Source organism: Lithobates pipiens, unplaced genomic scaffold, assembly GCF_037356315.1.
Source record: "Lithobates pipiens isolate NorthernLeopardFrog02 unplaced genomic scaffold, aLitPip1_a1.2 Scaffold_6, whole genome shotgun sequence".
Lineage (NCBI taxonomy): Eukaryota > Metazoa > Chordata > Amphibia > Anura > Ranidae > Lithobates > Lithobates pipiens.
This window is the reverse complement of record NW_027507881.1, coordinates 12,207,162-12,222,167: the sequence shown is the minus strand read 5'-3', so window position 1 is coordinate 12,222,167 and position 15,006 is coordinate 12,207,162. Positions and strand designations below refer to the sequence as shown.

The window sequence follows — 15,006 nt, the reverse complement described above, 5'->3', positions numbered from 1 at the left end:
GTGATTGGTGCAACTCTGTGCATGCGCCTAACAGCTGGCCACCTGCATCCCAGTCACTATGGAATGTTTCCAACACTGTTGAATTTATGCCATGAAGAATGAAGGCAAAAGGGGGTCCAAACCGGTACTAGCAAGGTGTACCTAAGAAAGTGTCCAAGTGTATAGGAGTCTCAACTGCTAGGGCTGGACGGTGCATCGAGTGGTATTGGCGTTTAGGGCAGTATGCGCCCAGGGAAGATAGTCCAGAATACAAGCCGCCTGCAATCCGAAAACATGTCGCTGAGCACATATTGCCCTAAATGTAAGTACACAGGCTCAGTCTTTGGCAGGTTGCCAGCATTGGGGCAGGACGGGGCACCTGCGCCTTCTAATCTCCTGAAACCTCATATCTGGGGGGGATAAACACTCAAAGTACACAAAGCCTAAACCCCCACTTCTATTCACAGCTTCAGCACTTAACTACAAATCCCATGATGCCCAAGCTAGGTAGAGCAGTGTAAAGATCATCATAGATAATTTAGATCACCGACACCCATTATAGCCCATCTGTGATTAATACACGCTAATGGCTGCACCTGTCTCCGCTCAGCAGCGCAGCCCGGGGCCCCCGCGCCGTCACACACAGCATGCATCTTTTATAAACAAAGTGCCGTCTCTAAGCATTTCTCCGAGTCTGAAAGCTCCGAGTCCGTTTTTTTTTTCACGAACTTCACAGCCCATACATACAGCACATTTCAAAGGGGTTTACAAAATGCGGCTCTTGTTTCATGAAAGATTTATAAGGTTGTTCAGGTTATTTTGGAGCTCACGCTGAGGTTCTCCTCCCGGGGTGCCTTATAAAATAAACCGGATCATGTTGCATATTAAGTATGCAATTACAGCCCCGAGTTTGACAGTAAAATCTTTCAACTATTTGCTATTCTGCCTTTGCTGTAAAAACTATTAAACTCATGAACTGGAATGGAGAAAGGAGGAGGAAAAAAAAAAAAAAAAATGCATTAAATGGCCGAGTGCTTTCTACTCCTTAATAGATCTGTTATATATGTCGCACACTTACAAGGTAGACACTTCGATAATTTATCAAGTCATAAATACATCCCGCGCTGAACTAAGGTTCTGAACCTGAAATACCAGGTACATTAATTATCGCCGGCTCTCCGCATCCTTCCAGCCAATTAGTGAAGCAGAGCGGCCGCAGAAGCCGTCCGTTCATATTGAAATGCAAATATCTAGAAGAGCTTTCCGATGAGTGAGTGGGCAATTCCGCGTCAGTCCGGTGCCGGGCGCAGCGAGCGACGGAAGGGGGAAACTTTTGAAAGTCGTTAATTGAGTGATTAAAGAATAAAATAAAACAAAGGGGAGACTATTCTTGTCTTTTTTTTTTCTTAATGTCAGTGCTCGTTACCATGCGGCTAGAGCCTCATCACCGCAGACCGCCGGAGGAATCATTTCTAAAAGCGCTCCTTCAAATGAGGATCAGGCCATGTTGGTGACCTGACAGTAATTGCTGGAAAGTTTCAGGCAGCATATCCAAGTTAGTTTAATATATTTTTTTTATTCTTCACACTGAATTACAGAGATATTAAAACCGAAATACATATTATATTGTCAAAAGTACTAGGACGCCTGCCTTTACGCCAGTGTTTTTCAATTCCAGTCCTCATGGCCCACTAACAGGTCATGTTTTCAGGCTTTCCATTATTTTGCACAGGTGATTTGATCAGTTTCACTGCCTTAGTAATTACCCCAGCCGTTTCATCTGAGGGAAATCCTGAAAACATGACCTGTTAGTGGGCCATGTGGACTGGAATTGAGAAACACTGCTTTACGCGCACATGAACCTTAAAGCGGAGTTCCATCCAAAAGTGGAACTTCTGCTCATCCGATTCCTCCAACCCACCCCCTCCGGTGCCACAATTGGCACCTTTCACCTTTCAGGGGGGTGCAGATACCAGTATAATACAGGTATTTGCCCCCCCACTTCCGGGGAATAGACTCATGCCCCTTCCCGCACCCCCTCCCCCCGCTGTCTCATGGCAAACAAACAGGTCCCAGAGATAGCGGGGACCACTTATGACGCGCAATAGGGAAGCGGGAAGTGAAGTCGCAATGCTTCACTTCCTGATCCCCTCACCGAGAATGGCGTTGGCAGTAGCCGAAAGATTGCTGGACTCCAGGAAAGGTGAGTGTCCATTTATTAAAAGTCAGCAGCTGCAGTATTTGTAGCTGCTGGCTTTTAATAATAATTTTTTTCGGTGGACTCCCTCTTTAATGGCATCCCAGTCTTAGTCTGTAGGGTTCACTTAGGGGTGTACTCACTTTTGTTGCCAGAGGTTTAGACATTAGTAGCTGTGTGTTGAGTTATGTTGAGGGGACAGCAAATTTACACTGTTATACAAGATGTACACTCACTACTTTACATTGTAGACAAGTGTCATTTCTTCAGTGTTGTCACATGAAAAGATAGAAGAAAAGATTTACAAAAATGTGAGGGGTGTACTCACTTTTGTGAGATACTGTAACTACACTATATTGCCAAAAGTATTGGGACATCTGCACATACATGAACTTTAACCACTTTAAGACCGGACCTCTTTTTAAGATGTGGTATTTACAAGTTAAAAAGTTTTTTTTTTTTGCAAGAAAATTACTTTGAATGCCCAAACATAAGTTTTTTTCTAACACCCTAGAGAATAAAATGGCAGTCCTCTTACCCTCTGGTCCCTGTAAACATCCCTTGTAATAGAAAAAAAGCATAACAGGACCTCTTAAATATGAGATATGGGGTCAAAAAGACCTCACATCTCATATTTACAATTAAAATGCAATTTAAAAAAAAAAAATCATTAAAAAACAAAACAAAACAAACAAAAAAAAAAAACATCGGCATGCGGCAGTCGGAAAGTGGTTAATGGCATCTCAGTCTTTGTCCGTAGGGTTCGATATTAAGTTGGCTCACCATTTTCAGCTATAACAGCCTCAACTCTTCTGGGAGGGCCGTCCACAAGGTTTAGAAGTGTGTCTATGGAAATGTTTGACCATTCTTCCAGGAGCGCATTTGTGAGGTCAGGCACTGATGTTGGACGGGTAGGCTTCTAATTCACCCCAAAGGTGTTCTATCGGATTGAGGTCAGGACTCTGCACAGGCCAGTCAAGTTCCTCCACCCCAAATTCGCTCATCCATGTCTTTATGGACCCTGCTTTGTGCACTGGAGCACAGTCATGTTGGAACAAGAAGGGACCGTCCCCAAACTGTTCCCACAAAGTTGGGAACATGAAATTGTCCAAAATGTCTTTGTATGCCGACGCCTTAAAGAGGAAGTAAACCCTTACAAACCACTTTGACCTACAGGTAAGCCTAGATTAAGGCTTACCTGTAAGTCCAAGAAATATCTCCTAAACCTATATGGTTTAGGAGATATTTGCCCGAAAACGGGCACCGCTGTCTACGGCGCATGCGCCGTAGACAGCGGCGCGCAGGCGCACTAAACGTGGCAGTTCCAAGAATGGAGCTGCCGCATTTGTCGACTCCCGTGCGCATGCGCGGGAGTGACGTCATCGCGGCTTCGCCGCTGTCATTCGGTGGAGCTGCAAGACGCCACAAGCAAGATGGATGCGGCGGACTACAGGGGACAGCGCGACTTCGCTGACTCCTGTGTCAGGTAAGTGACACATAATGGGCTACTATGCGATGCATAGTAGTCCATTATGCTTTACCTTTGCAGGGAAAAAAAGAGGAAGTAAACTCATCAGGGTTTACTTCCTCTTTAAGAGTACCCTTCACTGGAACTAAGGGGCCAAACCCAACCCCTGAAGAACAGCCACACATTATAATCACCCCTCCACCAAATGATTTAGACCAGTGCACAAAGCAAGGTCTATAAAGACATGGATGAGTGAGTTAGTCCATTATGCTTTACCTTTGCAGGGAAAAAAAGAGGAAGTAAACTCATCAGGGTTTACTTCCTCTTTAAGAGTACCCTTCACTGGAACTAAGGGGCCAAACCCAACCCCTGAAGAACAGCCACACATTATAATCACCCCTCCACCAAATGATTTAGACCAGTGCACAAAGCAAGGTCTATAAAGACATGGATGAGTGAGTTTGGGGTGGAGGACCTCAACCTGATCGAACACCTTTGGGATGAATTAGAACAGACTGCGAGCCAGGCCTTCTCGTCCAACATCAGTGCCTGACCTCACAAATGCGCTTCTGGAAGAATGGTCAAACATTCCCATAGACACACTCCTAAACCTTGTGGACAACCACCTCAGAAGAGTTGAAGCTGTTATAGCTGCAAAGGGTGGGCCAACTCAATATTGAACCCTACGGACTAAGACTGGGATGCCATTAAAGATCATGTGTGTAAAGGCAGGCGTCTCAATACTTTTGACAATATAGTGTATATATAAATTATTTTTGTACATTTTAAGAAAAAAGGATTGCTATGAACTGTACATCTACCGGTGTAACCACTAACGGGAAAACAGAATGACACAAATTTCACAGATAAATCTGACACGGGCATGGAAAAGAAGTGGCCAGCCATTATACTGGAATTGGGGTGAGCATTGAAAAATATACTTTTAGCTAGTTGAGTGCAAGTGCCCATGTTTAACTGCATAAAATGTAGATCAAGTTTGCAATGAAACTTGTATAACTTCTTCAAAACCGAATCCACCTGATACATTTTTTTTTTTTTCCTGAGAATGTAAAACAGACCGAGGAACACTTGGAAACTCTTATCACAGCAGAAGGAGTGACAGGAGGGCCAAACGAACAATTTACAAACCCTACAGGATTTCACTGCAGAGACCATTAAATGAACTAATGGCATAGTGAGCACCGATAAGGCCTCCAGCATTGACACTTGGCTCATGCGGGGAGCCAGGTTAGCATTTGGAGCTCTTAGGTACAAATGTTCAATAAAATTTTATATATATTTTTTTTTTTTTGAAGCTGCATTTTTTAAAGATGGTTTCCAGATGCGAATTCTGCTCTGTGCCAAATACTTAGGCCACTTAAAGGGTAGCATTTAGGTTCAGATATGAAGCCAACGAAGGCATGATCATATACTGTACAATTCAAACATTCACAGTAGTTTTTTTTTTTAAAGCCAAAAGCAATTCAATATGGGAAACGTTTTCCTGCATAGATAAACAAATCTTGAGACAGGAGGCCGACGTGGTATTGGAGCTCCTGCGCCACAAAAAACCCTGCAGAGGAGCTCCTGCGCCTCAACATTTTAGTGGAGCTCCCTCCTACCAAAACCTGGAAGTGGAGCTCCATTTCTTCAAAATCCTGGGAGCAGTGTGCCTAAACTAGAAAACTTGATCCTACAGCTCCCATGATGGAAAATCTAGCTACTGGTGTTCCTGCCATGGAACACCCAACGCTGGGGCGTCCGCCATGGAACACCCAACGCTGGGGCGTCCGCCATGGAACACCCAACGCTGGGGCGTCCGCCATGGAACACCCAACGCTGGGGCGTCCGCCATGGAACACCCAACGCTGGGGCGTCCGCCATGGAACACCCAACGCTGGGGCGTCCGCCATGGAACACCCAACGCTGGGGCGTCCGCCATGGAACACCCAACGCTGGGGCGTCCGCCATGGAACACCCAACGCTGGGGCGTCCGCCATGGAACACCCAACGCTGGGGCGTCCGCCATGGAACACCCAACGCTGGGGCGTCCGCCATGGAACACCCAACGCTGGGGCGTCCGCCATGGAACACCCAACGCTGGGGCGTCCGCCATGGAAAACCCAACGCTGGAAAACCCAACCCCGGAGCTTCCGCAATGGAAAACCCAACCCCGGTGCTTCCGCAATGGAAAACCCAACCCCGGTGCTTCCGCAATGGAAAACCCAACCCCGGTGCTTCCGCAATGGAAAACCCAACCCCGGTGCTTCCGCAATGGAAAACCCAACCCCGGTGCTTCCGCAATGGAAAACCCAACCCCGGTGCTTCCGCAATGGAAAACCCAACCCCGGTGCTTCCGCAATGGAAAACCCAACCCCGGTGCTTCCGCAATGGAAAACCCAACCCCGGTGCTTCCGCAATGGAAAACCCAACCCCGGTGCTTCCGCAATGGAAAACCCAACCCCGGTGCTTCCGCAATGGAAAACCCAACCCCGGTGCTTCCGCAATGGAAAACCCAACCCCGGTGCTTCCGCAATGGAAAACCCAACCCCGGTGCTTCCGCAATGGAAAACCCAACCCCGGTGCTTCCGCAATGGAAAACCCAACCCCGATGCTTCCGCAATGGAAAACCCAACCCCGGTGCTTCCGCAATGGAAAACCCAACCCCGGAGCTTCCGCAATGGAAAACCCAACCCCGGAGCTTCCGCAATGGAAAACCCAACCCCGGAGCTTCCGCAATGGAAAACCCAACCCCGGAGCTTCCGCAATGGAAAACCCAACCCCCGGAGCTTCCGCAATGGAAAACCCAACCCCGGAGCTTCCGCAATGGAAAACCCAACCCCGGAGCTTCCGCAATGGAAAACCCAATCCCGGAGCTTCCGCAATGGAAAACCCAACCCCGGAGCTTCCGCAATGGAAAACCCAACCCCGGAGCTTCCGCAAAGGAGAACCCAACCCCGGAGCTTCCGCAATGGAAAACCCAACCCCGGAGCTTCCGCAATGGAAAACCCAACCCCGGAGCTTCCGCAATGGAAAACCCAACCCCGGAGCTTCCGCAATGGAAAACCCAACCCCAGAGCTTCCGCAATGGAAAACCCAACCCCGGAGCTTCCGCAATGGAAGACCCAACCCCGGTGCTTCCGCAATGGAAAACCCAACCCTGGTGCTTCCGCAATGGAAAACCCAACCCCGGAGCTTCCGCAATGGAAAACCCAACCCCGGAGCTTCCGCAATGGAAAACCTGGCTACAGGAGCTCCCCCACAAGGAAAAACCCAGGTAATAGAGTTCCCACAAACGAAAAACCTGGTAGTTGAGCTACCACAATGGAAAACGCAGGTATTGGAGCCCAATTAAAAGAATCCATTCTTTATTTTTCAATGGTTTGACTTGACCCCAAGTAATGTAAATAGCAGGACAAGAGCTTCTATGTTTCCAAGGGGGCTGTGGATAAGACCCTCTAGAGTTGCTACACGGAAAGCTTAAGAACAGTAGCACTCTTCTTTAAAATAAGACATTTGAGTCACCAGACACTTAAAAACAATATACTTATATTATCCACTACTGCCAACCAAGAAATTTAGATAGAAACTGGAGAACATGGAAGAAGGCTATGAAAACAAAGAACTGTTAGAGGCAAAACTCTGCTCAGCAATAAAACCAAAGCTAGTATAAGTTATAAGGCAGCAGACTAAAGAAATTCCCTGTTCAACCACAGTAGACAAATGCAACCATTACAGTTTGATCAAAGACCATTTGCACTAAACGTACATCAACCCCCCCATTAGAAATTTTATTTAAGAAGAGAAAACAGTCATAAAACAGTTCAGTTACAGAGACATGAATTATCTAGAAATCAGTATACATGAAAAAATACATCAACTTTTGTGTGTTCTTCTATATTGCCTTTACAGCAGAAACAGCCTAGAACCAGCACTACAATGAATTTGTATGTTTCATAATGCAATATGAGAAATCTGTATATGCAGAACAGAATATATCCCAAGGCCTGGCTGTCTAAATATAGTGGAAGACCTGTCCCTGTAAGGTCCCAGGTACACAATGTTCTGGTCAGATTCCATTTATCCAGAAAAATCCCACGATAACCAGACGTCAGTGTAAAGGTAAAGATTAATTTGCATTATCGCTTTAAAAAACCTTGAATCAACTTCCCCCTTTTTTGTTCACACTGTTAAACCACAAGAAAATACCCAAACATTTTGAACTTTTGTCAGCTTGCATGAGCTCAGCTAAAACGAGGGCAAACTATGTCACATATTAGTGAGATTTCCTCAGGAAATGAAGTGACCACTTGTCTCCCATCTTACACAGAAATAGAGCATGTGGGCAGTCAAGCCATAGGCCTAGGCACACCCTAATCACTGTGTGGTGCAGATTTCCAGTTCAATCCCCTGATATTTCACCAAAGCCCCCTAATGGGGTTCTGAAGGAATCTGCAATTGTAAATAATGAATTAAAATACTGACTAATATATAAACCTCTCTCTATCTCCAACCTCTCTCTCTCTCCTCCCCTCCCTCTCCCTCTCCCTCTCCCTCCCCCTCCCCTCCCTCCCTCTCCCTCTCCTCTCCCTCTTCCCTCTCTCTCCCTCTCCCTCTCCCTCTCCAATCCCAACTCTCTCTCTCTCTCTCTCTCTCTCTCTCCAATCCCAACTCTCTCTCTCTCTCTCTCTCCAATCCCAACTCTCTCTCTCTCTCTCTCTCCAATCCCAACTCTCTCTCTCTCTCTCTCTCTCCAATCCCAACTCTCTCTCTCTCTCTCTCTCTCTCTCTCAATCCCAACTCTCTCTCTCTCTCTCTCTCTCTCTCTCCAATCCCAACTCTCCCTCTCTCTCTCTCTCTCTCTCTCTCCAATCCCAACTCTCCCTCTCCCTCTCTCCCTCTCCCTCTCCCTCTCCCTCTCCCTCTCCCTCTCCCTCTCCCTCTCCCTCTCCCTCTCCCTCTCCAATCCCAACTCTCTCTCTCTCTCTCTCTCTCTCCAATCCCAACTCTCTCTCTCCAATCCCAACTCTCTCTCTCTCTCTCTCTCCAATCCCAACTCTCTCTCTCTCTCTCTCTCCAATCCCAACTCTCTCTCTCTCTCTCTCTCCAATCCCAACTCTCTCTCTCTCCAATCCCAACTCTCTCTCTCTCCAATCCCAACTCTCTCTCTCTCCAATCCCAACTCTCTCTCTCTCCAATCCCAACTCTCTCTCTCTCCAATCCCAACTCTCTCTCTCTCCAATCCCAACTCTCTCTCTCTCCAATCCCAACTCTCTCTCTCTCCAATCCCAACTCTCTCTCTCTCCAATCCCAACTCTCTCTCCAATCCCAACTCTCTCTCCAATCCCAACTCTCTCTCCAATCCCAACTCTCTCTCCAATCCCAACTCTCTCTCACCACCCTGTCCGAATGCCCTAAGACTTCAGGCTTTCCACAGACACCAGGGTGACAACTTCAGTGTCTGTATTTTTGGTAATGGGACTGGACTCCGAGACAGCAGATCCTTCCTCTCAGGCAGCATGAGGGGAGGCTCTTCTGCCAGGCGCAACAGCATAGATAACCAAGGCCTCTTCGGCCAATACGGGACCACTAGGATCATTGTGGTGCGCTCTTGAACAAACATCCTCAGGATTTGTTGGCAAACAAGTCCACCTATGGAAGGCCCCATTACCCTAACATTAGCTGGAAGACTTCCCTGTTTAGTGACCCTTCTGACTTGTACACTTGGTTTCGGCTCAGAAAGTCTGCCAGATGATTGCCCACTCCCTTTACTTGGACTGCAGCTATTGACTTTAGGTTCCCCTCGGCCCAAGAAAAGATGGCACTCTCCAGTCTGATTAAGGATGGACACTGTTTAAATAAGAGACTGCTACCACACTGTCTGAGAGGACTTGTACGTAGTGAATTTTCAGCTCTTTGGCGAATGCCCTTAGAGCATCCCAGATTGCTTGCAACTTCCTCCAGTTGGCTGATCTTTGGGACTGTTTTCTCCCAGCGCCCTTGGGCTACTCTTGACCCCCCATGGGCCCCCCAGCCCAAGGCACTGGCGTCTGTGGTGATACGGATGGTTACCAGAAGAGACCACAGTAGACCCTGAACAAGGTTCTCTTCGTCCGTGCACAACCAGAGAGAGCTCTTGGTCTTTGGAGATAGGCGGGAGTTCAGGTCCAGCGATTCTTGCACTCCATCCCAGTTGTTCAGGATATTGGCCTAGAGACATCTGAAATGGGCCCTTGCCCATGGTACTGCTGGGATTGTTGCTGCCAAGAGATCCAGACCTGACATGGCTGAATGGATGGAAACTGCCAGATTGCTCTGGAAAAAAGTGCCTCTGCCAGGATTTTTGTAAAAATAATGGGGGATGAAGACAGGCCGAATGGCATGGCCCTGAATTGAAAATGTCAGACCTGCTTTCCCCCGTTTGATTGCCACCCTCAAATTTGTGAGATTCTTCATGGATCAGGTCGTATAAATAAGTGTCCCTCGGATCGAGGAAGGCCATGAAGCAATCCAGGGGAAAATTTACTTCACCGTAAAGATGGTTTCCATCTGAAATTTCTTGTAGGTCACCCATTTGTTCAGTGACTTCCAGTCCAGTATTAGGCAGAATTTACCCAACGGTTTCCCAACTACGAAAACGTGAGAGTAGAAAAAGTGGTTTATTTCTCACTGCGGCACTGGAATAAGAACCCGCTGGTCTATCAAGTCGCCAATTTTTGACAAGGTTGTCTGAGGATCCCTGAAAGGTGTGGTTACGAACGTCCATGCGGACGGAGTGACCTTGGACTGGATTTGATAGCCTTCCCCAATTATCCTCAGTATAAATGTATTTGGGGTAGTCTTTTCCCACTGTGGGAGGAACTGCCCCAATCTCCCTCCCACAGGAACCAAGTCACTGGGATTTGGCGTTTTTTTTTAGGAGAGGAAAATGGGACACATTTCTGTCTTCCCCTTCCCCACTGTTTTTTAGGGGTTGACCCCTTAGAGGTCTGTCCCTGCGATGGCCCTGGCCTTTGGGGGAAAAAAATTAAACGTTACCCTGGGGCTTACTTTTGATAGGGAAAGCCTTTGTCTGCAGTACGGTCTAGAGGTTTCCTTCAAATGGAATGCCACACAGCCTAACCATAAAGCCCTGCAAGACGAATTGATAAGGGCAGCGGTTTTCGGCGATAGCTTGACCGTCTCTGCAGATGCATCTGCCATATAACCTGCTGCCTTGTGCAGCATGGGTAGGGAATCAAGAATTTCTGTGTTTTGGTCTTCTTTCAGGGTCCGATACATCTGGTCATGTAGAGACAAGGAGACCTGCTCTTTGATATCTAGTGTCTTGTAGATCACCCCCAATAAAGGCATCCACCTCCTCGAGCGAGAGCCTGTATCTGGCTGAACTTGTCCCTTGGCTCGGAATATCTTTGGAAGATGCCGTCTCACTTGGCTCACCCAAAGGATCTGACTCCTCTCTCCCCCCCCCCCCCCGATTCATCACCCTCCTCTGGGGCTGTAGCAGGGAGAACTGTGGCTGGTTATTGTGGGGTTTCAAGGTTCGACAGTATTGACTTTATAGCCTTCATTTCTTAACACCAGAAATCAATTCTTTGCATTCCCCCATTGCCACCTTGTAAACCAATTTATCAATACAGGGTTTACAAAGGGGCTTGTTCTACCCTTTAAATTTGTTATTACATGACGGACACCTCTTCTCCCCCCCAACCTCTTCAGTTCTTTGGACTGAGCTTGAGACAAGAGAAGGCGAGAAGAGAAGGGAGGGCAAAAGGGAAAGGAAAAAAAACAGACAAGCTGATGTCAAACAATAGCCAACCAGTGGGTGTATACCTTCACCAACACCTATGTGCACCCCCACCAGCCGCTGACGGGAGTCACATGACTCTTTAGCCTGGGTACCATCTCACTAAGGGGGGGGGGGGGGTGGCGAATGTCTACCAACATTGAGTCCATCACCCCCCCAAGCCCTGTAGGCCAAATGCATCCCAGTGTCCTCCTACCTGAGCCGACACGACTGCCACCTGGTTCAGCTAGATCCATGCTGTTCTCCTGGAGCATCATACTGCTGCTGTGGAACTGTCCGCTTGCTGTGACCGGCGTTTTATAAAAGACCGCCATGGATCCTGCGTCCACGCTCGCAGCGTGACCCCGAACCGGAAGTGGTGTGCCGGATGTCCCCATCCTCTTCCTGCATTCCACAGACCAAAACTCGAGGCCTAAGCCCGACCCCCACTGGAATCATGCTAGGATACTATAGTATGTGGCCAGCAGACCGCCATGAGCCCTGTGCAGGGAACGCTAGCCCTCCCCATGCTATCCTGGAGGAAGATCCCGGCATCAGCTCTCTCCGCAGCCTGACCAAGGGGCTTGGATGCCTGCCATCCCTGTTCACAGGTACTTGCAGACCTTTCCCCCTCTTCCTTAGGCAGCCCTATCTAGGCTCAGGGGAAGGAGAGCTCCCACCCAGCCACCTCCTCTGGTGGAGGAAACACTAAGACTGGGGAAGAGGGACCGAAGTCATCCTTTATGAATTTGAATTTAGCGTTTTCTGCCTTCGGAGGTGGAGCCTCTCTCCAGTGCTGTCCTAAGCAGACTAGAGAAAAACTAATTTTTTATTCCAATCTTCAAGCCACAGCCACCAATGAGCAGACTAAAAGCAAAATAGTACACCCAGATTTGAAAACACAACAGCTTATCAGATCCTATTGACCATTGTTGCTATAAATGGTTAAACATCGCATGAGGGTTTTAAGTCCCCCGGCAGTTAGCATGCCTTCTCCATAAGCTGAATATAGAATTGCCATCTCAAATTTATATTATTCCTAGAATTTAAATTCGTAATGGTTGCTTAGTTATGCTATATATGTACGATATTTGCAAATATTTTTGACCATTATTGTCAATATTATATTTCATTGACTGTAATTCTTCCTTTCTATATGAAATATCAATAAAAATGATTGAAAAGTAAAAACATTACAAAAAGTGATCCCGTAGTGCAATGCTGTATGGTTTATTTTATTTAAAAGTGTGCACTCATAAAAATAAGCAGCAAATCGTATCTCCAGCCATAGTATTGTATTTATATGGGCAGAGGACCCAGTCAACAACTGACTCCGTGTGCGTGATGACGTCACTCTCGTAGGCCTGTAAACCTACACGTTTTGTCACAGATGACATCATGGGGGGGATTTTTTCACAAATTTTTATTTTATTTTTTGTGATGCGAGTTCAGCCATACAGATCGTACCGCAATTTGTATAACTTGTAAGATCCATAGATTTAAAACTTTTCACGAAAGTCCTAGCGAATTGCTTATAACCATTATTATATGTATTGATTGGTCCAGAACAGGTGAGATTTATGCCTGGGAGGGAGGCTAGGGATATTGTGACAAAAGCCTTAAATCTAATTCACAGGGCGCACTCCAATGGTCTCGAAGGCATGCTTCTCTCTACAGATACGGAGAAAGCCTTCGACCGAGTGTCGTGGGACTATCTGCATGCCACCTGTTGTCGTGGATTTCAACCCTATACAGTAACCCAACGGTGAGAATTAAGGTAAACGGCTCATTATCGGATACTGTGTCGATTAAGAATGGAACACGACAAGGGTGCCCATTGTCACCTTTACTGTTCATTCTTACCCTTGAACCGTTAATCCGGACAGTTAATTCACCATCGATTTGGGGCTTTCAGGTGGGGACCAAAAACATACAAATCAGCAGCATATGCTGCCGATTTGTTATTTTCCATCACTCAACCACGTTTCACTACCTAATTTATGCGAGATCTTCACACATTACTAATTTGAGAGATAATTGTAAACTACAAGAAAGCTGAAGCATTAAACTTAACATTAGTTGGGAAAACTTTAGTTACCACACGGGATAATTGCACCTTTAAAATGGGAAGACAAAGCCAATAACTTGGCATATGGCTCGCCTCGAAAATGGATTCAATATAGGTGTCAAATTTTAAACCCCTCTTACAAACATTAATAGAGATTTAGAAAGATGGTCTCTGAACTATTTTTCTTGGGTTTGGCAGAGCAGCCATAATCAAAATGACAATCTCACACTACTCACCAAGGGAAAACATGTTGGAGGTATGGGTTTTCCAAATTTAAAAAATGACTATTTAGCCTCACATGTGAACCGTATAATTGACTGGCATTGCAATGCAGACAGTAAGGACTGGGCGAGTCTGGAAAATTAAGCAGTGCCTATTCCGATTAAATATACACCTTGGATTGCGTGGACCGAGTGCCCTACGCAACTTAAAAATCACCCAATAGGGGCCACACTAAAAGCACAGCAGAAAATTTGTAAAAACACCAACCTGATCTCCTCCTCTCCGGGTCCATTGACCCCAATACATAACTAAGCCTGGGTTCACACTATAACCCGCTGCGGAACGCACAGGAGCGCTGTGCGTCCCCGTTCCAGGGACGAATAAGGGCCGATTCTATGACTGAATTCGGCCCTGAAATGGAGCCAAAGACACGTGCGTTTTTTATGCAGTGTGTTCCGCAGCCGCCCCGGAGATATGTGAACCGACTCCATAGGGAGCCAGTCACATTCTACTATGCGAATTAGATGCGGGGAAACGCACATCTAATTCGCATAGGTGTGAACGGGGGCTCAGAGTTTCCACCAGGCCTAACAATACAAGCAGGAAAGGAAGTGAGACAAAACCCTTAATAGCAATCCATTTTTTTGAAAAGCATAGAATGAAAACATTACAAGAGCTTCAACAAGTTAGCGGACAAGAAACGTTATCTTACTGGGAATATCACCAAATTCACAGCTTTGGCTCAAATCCCAATAAACGTACACATTGTGTTAAGCCCTTGTCTTCACTTGAGGTGTGTTTAACAGCCAAAAAAAAAAAAATTTAGAAAATTTCTCTGGCATATACTTGGTTACAATCTCCAGGAATTACCGAAACACAAAAGGTTTTGGGAAAAAGAGTTGAACACCTGTTTTGGCAATGATCAACGGCTTCATGCTTGTGTGTTTGCGCCCAAATGCTCGATTAGCATACGACATCAAGAGACTTCATACAAGCTGTTAACAAACTGGTAAAATACACCATCTAAATTGCATAAATGGTTCCCCATGGTATCAAACCTATGTTGGAAATGCAATGGGGTAGGTTTGGCACACCATATATGGTGGGACTGCGACTTGATACTTCCATTCTGGCAAAAGGTTGTGACAAACACACTGAGACTTCAATTTCACTAACGGCAGCTTGCTGCCTATTCAAAAGTAAACCCTGCTTTACTTTGCTTGTTTTTTAAATATTGTCATAAAAACAATGCATTAGCAGTCATTCAGTATTGTAATATTAAAAAC

General features: G+C 46.4%; 1 protein-coding gene across 1 annotated transcript in view; it reads right to left on the bottom strand.

Annotated features, from left to right (window-relative positions):
* Nucleotides 1–15,006, bottom strand: part of LOC143958235 (proprotein convertase subtilisin/kexin type 6-like) — a 303,257-nt gene that overhangs the window by 70,119 nt on the left and 218,132 nt on the right. The gene's annotated exons all lie outside the window — the stretch shown is intronic.